Below are 7,360 nucleotides of genomic sequence, written 5' to 3'. Positions count from 1 at the left end.
AAAACTGGAGCACTGTAACCAGACTAATAACCAGACTAATAACAAAATCATGATAATCCTCAAGCCAGAGGATTTAGCTAGGTTCAAAGTCCTATGCATAGCTCACCCATTCTACAGGTAGCCAGTAGCTGAACAGGTAAGGAGTTCAGAGCAATCATTACGTGGCAGCTTCAGTCAGGGGGAGCATCCAGGCCACAGGGACTGTAGAAGAAAATAACTGTAAGGGCAATTATATACATGTTTTAATGACACCAGCATAGGCAAATCTTGTCCATCAGGTAGGATACATGCAAGAGAGTGGTCCTGTGATAAAACAGTGGCAGGAATGGTATCTCGTCCTGGTCTACTATATCAGACATTCACCCCTTTCCCCATGGGAGTTACAGATGGGTCAATATATAAGGCTATGGGAGGTATATGCACTGGCCATAAAGATAAAACAAAACTCCCCTGTAAGATGCTCTTACCTACCGGACGTTTTGGTACACAAGCATGATCTTTGGGGGCCACTCTGATGTTATTCCAGGAACACACACAAGGCTAGCTTCCAGGCCTTTCCACCAAGGTACCAAGGGCCAGCCATCACTGGTCCATGTGTCAAAATGTCCAAGGCCATGTCCACACAACAGTGTCTCCAGGGTTTAATGCAGTTAGGGCTGGGAGCAGGATGTTGCTCCAGTAGCCATATCCTGGCTTCAATAACTCCTCTTTGGTTTGCACATTCAGTTGTATAGGAGAGACAGCAAGGTGTGCGAGCATATCCACAGGGCTCGAGGCTCCTTTTTGGGGCTTCTCATTCCAACGTCCTAGCACTCTCCATAAGTGAAGTGACTAGCCCAGTAGACTACTGGTGTCCGACTTTAGGCCAGATTTCAATGAACCATTGTACCTCTCTACCATGCCTGCCCTGGTAGGATTATATAGTACATGAAACTTCCACTTTATCCATAATTGCTGCATCCATTCTTGTAATGCATGTCTGTTAGGCAGGAATATAGATATGAGTGGGGTGGAGAGAGAATTAGGGCCAATAAAGCCCACTACAAGGTACTCAAGGCATTAAGCATTAACCAGTTAAAACTAGAAAGCCAGAAAAGATTCACAGAGTTAATCAGCTAATCAGTTAAAGCTCAAAAGGCCAGGAGCAACTTGACCTGGAATGTTTGAATATTCCCCAGATAAAGGAGAGTATCTCAGCATAGCCCATGTCTTTATTGTATTAATCATGCAGGCCCAGCTTATTTTTTAACTTAACCTGTATGCTGTTTTTCCTCCTTCAGCCCTAATCAAGTAATTTGCAACCTGGGCAACTAATTTAGCAAACAGACCCAGCCATAAAAAACATAGTAAAAGGCAGAAAGGATTCCATCTTAAAGATAAGATTGTATTTTAAAACCCAAGAAGTTAGCAAGTAAGATTATAAACTTACTGATTAGCAAACAGACAACTCAGCCCACCTTGGGTGTCAGACAGCCAGTCTTGTTTGATATGCTCCCATACCAAGAAGCCAGTATCTCAGGGAGAAAGCAGAGCAGTAAATTTATTGTGTTAAGTTAATTTTAAATATTTGGGGACCACTTAACAAGTCTACACACCCAACCCTTTTTCACATTACTGAAAAATCCTTAAAAGGGGGGACCCTCAACCTTTCAAGCATCCTCTCTCTGAGGTTACCCACACTTTGTAAGAGTGTAATTTTAATATTTTCCCAATCTTTCGGGATGCCTCTTCTCTGGGGTAGCCCACACTCCCCGTTTTCTGAGTGAGCACCTTTTTGCCTTAAATAAACTTCTCACTACTCAACTTAACCATTTTGTCTCTGCGCTTTTCCATTGGTAAGTGTCTGTTACTTTTTGTTTTCATTCTAATCCTCCAGATTTCACCTCAGACTTTCACTCTCTCTCTCGTAACTCAGACAAGTAGGGAGGGATGCTGAGAGCTCAGATCGGGCTTGCAAATTGCTGTTGCCTAGGTGACCAGTCAAAACTGCAGCTTATAGTCATGCTCATTAGTAGCCCACCTGAAAGTCTCCTTTCTTTGCCTATAGGAAGTTCACAGAACATAACCTCACTAAACCAGTGCTCTGTAGATCCCCCAAATCCTGGGGTGGTAGGGACTCAGTGCAGATCCAAGTGGACACTGGCTTAAAGAATTAGCAGGGGATGTATCTCATGCTGAGTAGCAGTTCAGTGAATTTCCTTTATTATTCTGTTCTGTCATTCCCTAACACTCTTGCTTCAGTGAATTACTTCCTCACCTTGTACTCTGATTTCCCTGCATCTCTGAACCGACCTCCCCGACATGTCCAGTAAAGTGGGTAACTTAATCTCTCTCAATCACCTGTGGCCATCCATAGGCTTCAAAGAGATGCTCTAGGGCCATGTCCACTCAATAGTGTCTCCAGGGTTTAATGCAATTAGGGCTGGGAGCAGGATGTTACTCTAGCAGGCATATCCTGGCTTCAATAACTCCTCTTGGTGGTTTGCTGATCTCTATGACATGCAGGAAAAGCAACTAACAGTCCAGTAGCTGTGCCCACAAAAGTCATGGCATACCAATATATTCCTGATATGGGCAGAGGCCCAATATAGTTTGTCTCCAACCTGACAAGGGGTATCGGCCCTTTACTATTGTCCCATGTTGCTGCAGGACTTGGCGTAAGTCCCTTTTAGAGCACACAAGGCACACCTTCCGGGCTCTGCTGACTTCTTCAAAGGTCAATGGCAAACCCCACCGATAGACTTCAGCCCACAGTGTCTTTTGCCCTGTGTGCAACAAACACTGATGTAACCATTGGGCTACATCAGAGGCAGGCTTTCTTCTAGCCAACACACCTGAGCCAATGTGTCTGCTTCATCATTCCCTGGAGATTCCAAGGGCAAATGACCAGTCAAAAGATCTACGATAACTGCCTCAGTCTGACCAGAGGCCCATAGGTCTTGCCACAACTCTTGTCCCCAAAGGGGTTGGTGACCAACCATCCAGTTGGCGTGATACCATGTTGGTAACCACAGCATCAAGCCCTGACAGAAGGCCCAGCTGTCAGTGCAAACAACTATAGAGGAGAGTTCCTGGGTGATCCGAACCCACAACTCAGCCCATTGACTGCTCTTCTCTCCATCCTCTGTCCATAGTGTCTCAGTCTTAGGATGATGAAAAGCCACAGCTCTCCATTTCGGAGGCTGCCCATGACTGGAGCTGTCTGTATACCAAGCATCTTCAGGTATAGGGGCTTTTCCCTCCTGATAAGGACTCTTGGCTACCAATGGCTCAAAAGCAAGTTATTTCTGCTTTCCACTGGTATAGGTCACTGGTCCCAGTAAGTACTGAAGTTCTCCACTTAAGGGTTTGGTAGACAGTGTGCTGTGCTGCTTTAAAGATGTGCCCCATTTGACCAGTGTAGATGTTTGTGCCATGCCACTCCATGGCCCTTGGGTCCAGTCTTGCACCCACCTCACAATGGGATAGGTGGTTACTACCTTAGTTGGAGCTGTTCCAGTGATGGGCTCTGTAGCCAGCAAGGCATGGTACACAGCATCCAGTTGCTTCTCTGTCAAGGTGAACCAGACCTCTGCTCCTTTCCACAGTTATGACCAGAATCCAATAGGTTGGTGTGTCTGTTCAAGCTGCTGCCAAAGACCCTATCCATAATGATCTTCAGTTACATGAACATCTAGTTCACAGGGCCTTGATGAGTCCATTACACTCAAGGCCTGTATGGACTTGACTGCCTGCTTAGCAGTAGTTAAAGCAGTTGCACATGTTTCATCCCAGTCCCACCTGATGCCCTTTTGTACCAACCAGTATAAGGGCTTCAGAATTTGTGCCAAGTGCGGGAAAAACACTCTCCAGTCACCCAAAAGACCCCAAAACTCTTGTAATACTGCCACAGTGGTAAGGGTAGGGAAAGCCTGGACCTTGCAGATGAGTGCTTCAGGAATAACTTAAGTTTTACCTGACCAGACAACCCACAAGAATTTTATAGACAAACCAGGTCCCTGAACCGTGGTGTTGTTCACAGCTCATCCTTTCTCCCATAGATGTTGCAACAGTCTAGGAACTGCCCCTTCTAAATCTGCAAGAGACTCAGACATGAGCATGATATCATCAATGCTGTGATACAGTTGCACCATTTGCAGTTTCTTCCACATGGTCAAGTCCTGGGCAACAAGTCCATGACAGATAGTGGGACTGTAGAGGTATCCCTGTGGAAGGACAGTGAATGTCCACTGCCGGCCTTCCCACATGAAGGCAAACTTTTCCTGACTTTCTTGTGCTATGTCAATAGAGAAGAAAGCATTAGCAAGGTCCGCAACATAATGATACATTCCTAGTTCATGACTTAGTGTGTCCATAATGGCTGCTATAGAGGGGACAGCAGCTTGCAAAAGGGGCATGACTTTATTCAATTCCCTGTAGTCCACGGTCATACACCAGGAACTGTCTGGCTTTTTCATTGGTCACACTGAGGAATTAAAAGGACTATGAGGGGGCTTTATGATGCTCACCTTTTCCAACTCCTGTAGTTTCTCCAATTTCCTTGTGCCCCCTAGGCAATTTATACTGCTTAGTATTTGTCACCCACTGAGGTACAGGCAGAACTACAGGTGGGTGCTCAGCATGTCCCCTCAGAGCTGCCTTTACCATATGTATCCTCAGTCTGAACTCACCTGCAGTGGTCTATAACCACAGACCCTGCAGGATATCTACCCTCCTAAATATATTCAGGGATGGGAGAAATGTACACGGTATACTTCTTTGGGGGTAAATGCCCTATCCCCAATGGGATCTGGGCTTTCTTCACTCTAATTGCCTTACCCCCATAGCCATCTATCACAGCAGGGGTCCCAGGAGAATGCTCAGGGTTGCCATAAATCAGAGAACACTCAGCTCCTGTGTCCACCAGCACCAGGACACATTGTACATTCACAGGGGACCAATTAATTGGTAATTCTACATGTGGCCTCTGGTCCCCACCATGTCCCCCATGGTGGGGACTTTGACCCCCCCTCAGTCGAACCGCGATGCCCAATCATCCTCCTGTGGGGGTGAGGCCTCAGGCGAATCCTGAGTAGTGTCTCCCATGAAGTTTTGCAGGGACACAGGCCTGGCATGAGGCGTTGACTCTGGTTTCCATGTCCTGGACCTCAGTGACTGGAACTGCTGTTCTGGGTTTAATTGGTGCCACAGTTCTAACAATATTCTATTACGCTGCTGATTGAGTTTTTCTTTCACTACCCCAGCCTTTACCAAACCAACCCACATCTGGGTCCTCAAGACCTTCACAGAGCCTTTTTCACTTCTCCTTTCAGTCATGGCCCGTACTTCCCTCCATGCCCTTATTGTTTCAACATCGCCCAGATCTGCTAAAGTACGAGTAGCCTCCCTTATGGGTTGCCCTACTGGGGGGTGGGGGGCAAGAGCATTCACTAGGGACCCAAAGAGAGATGTGGGAGCTGTATGCAGCACCAGGTTTCTCATTCCTGTAGTGAACACCTCCTCATCAGGGCCCTGGGGGTCCATATTATAGATTATGTTTTTCATACCCAATTCCCGCAGTACCTGTTGGAGTTCTGTATATGTTTCCAACTACTGGGAAACTATGGTAAATCATGCTGATTAGGCCAAACTATCCTGATGGTAGCTATCCTTCCCAAGTTGGAAGCCCCACAGCTGAGGGGATAATAACAGGTGAAGCGGTACCCTCTGCCACTGCATCCACTGGGGCCTCCCCACCATCCACAGGAGCAGCCCTCCCAACAGTCACACCCATTATAACAGATTTTGGGTTCCGGCGAATCCTGCCAACTGCCGCCAGATGTAAGTCTGGGGAGAGGAAATCCTGGGGCAAAATACCTCTAAAAACCAAAATCAGTCAAAGGAGAAATAAAGTTTAAAACCTGTTTATTGCTTACAAACTGCAGTCCAGGGCCATCTCTCTCCTCGGCTCCTGAAGAAGCAAGCCAGCCCCTCCCTTTAAACTGTCAGGATCAGACACACCCTTGGTTGCCCAGGTAATTACCCACTGATATGGAGATTAAGTTCTCTCCACCCCTGAGAATATGCACATGCACTAAAGCCAGGCCAGATATTCTGGAAATGTTACAATTTTACCTACAGCACAACAGCTAAATCTTAAAAAAAAAAAAGATTCTTTCTAGAGGAGACAAGTCTTCGAGTGCTCTCCTGAAGTCTTCCTTGCTTCACAGAGCAAGACCTGGAAGGCCCATGTGGAAAAAGATGGACCCACTTGTCCTGACAGATGGTGGGGTAGGGGTAGCAACAGGTGATGTAGACACTGCCTGTCCTCTGTAGAACTTGGGAGCACTAGGGCTCAGCCTTCGGAGCTCAAGTTGCCTGATCAGACCCTGTCTTTTCCTTCCACCCTCCAGGTAGTTCCCAGTGAGTCTCTGGTTTCTCCCTGTTCCTACCCCTTCTTACAAGTCTTTGGTTCAGGCCTGGAGTGCCTATGTCATTTGCAGACCTTGGAGCAAAAGGAAAAGGTGAGACCCCTAGTTCAAACATCATTAAGTTCAAAACAACAACAGCAGAGCATTGCAGCAAACGTAGGGCCCTCTGTGTGTGAGACCCTGCATGACTGCACAGGTCACATCTGTAAAACTAGTCCTCATTCTGGCCCTTCCCCTTGTCTGATGGACCACCCACAGTCACAGGAGGTGAAGGTCGCCTGTGCCAGCTTACCAGGTGTGGGGTAAATTTCCAGAAGCTCCCACATGGCCACTGCATCCCACAGCCTCCAGGGTAAGGGGTAAAGAGAGGCTGTTCTTTCCTCCCCTCCTTTGTGTAATTGGTCTGGTGCTTGTCATCACCAGAGACCTGCCTGCAGTTTCTCCCAGAGTGGACAGGTGGGGACGCAAGTGGGCACCAGTCTGCCTTGGTGGCAGAGACAGAGAGTGCCTGCTAGCAGGGACAAGAGAGGAAGGGATGGAGCGAGAGCAGCGGCCAGAGGGGATGGAGCCAGGTCTCACTGTGAGCAATGAAAGGGTTTCTCCCAGTCTATCCTATCCCTTGACTGATTTTGGTCGCACTGGTTTATTTGCCCAGGGCCAGGAACACACTCCCCACCAGAGCTGCATCTGGCATACTTGGCAGGATCAGTGAACCAGAAATATGTTTTAATGGGTACGATGTTTGAGCAGGTTGCCCCTAGAGATGGTGGGGAGACACCTGGGAACCCCCTGTGGATGGTGGGCATTCACCTGGGGATTCCCCAGTGGGGATTTGGTCTGGGGTAAGGCGCCTCCTAGACAGGTGGGCCCTTCCCCAGAATTGGGGAAGAGTGGACATACTAGAGGCTGTGGAGTTAGCCCTCCGTGAAATAGGGGACTGCTTAGGGGGA

Source organism: Manis pentadactyla, chromosome 13 (genome assembly GCF_030020395.1).
Source record: "Manis pentadactyla isolate mManPen7 chromosome 13, mManPen7.hap1, whole genome shotgun sequence".
Taxonomy (NCBI): domain Eukaryota; kingdom Metazoa; phylum Chordata; class Mammalia; order Pholidota; family Manidae; genus Manis; species Manis pentadactyla.
Note: the sequence above shows the minus strand (reverse complement) of the source record.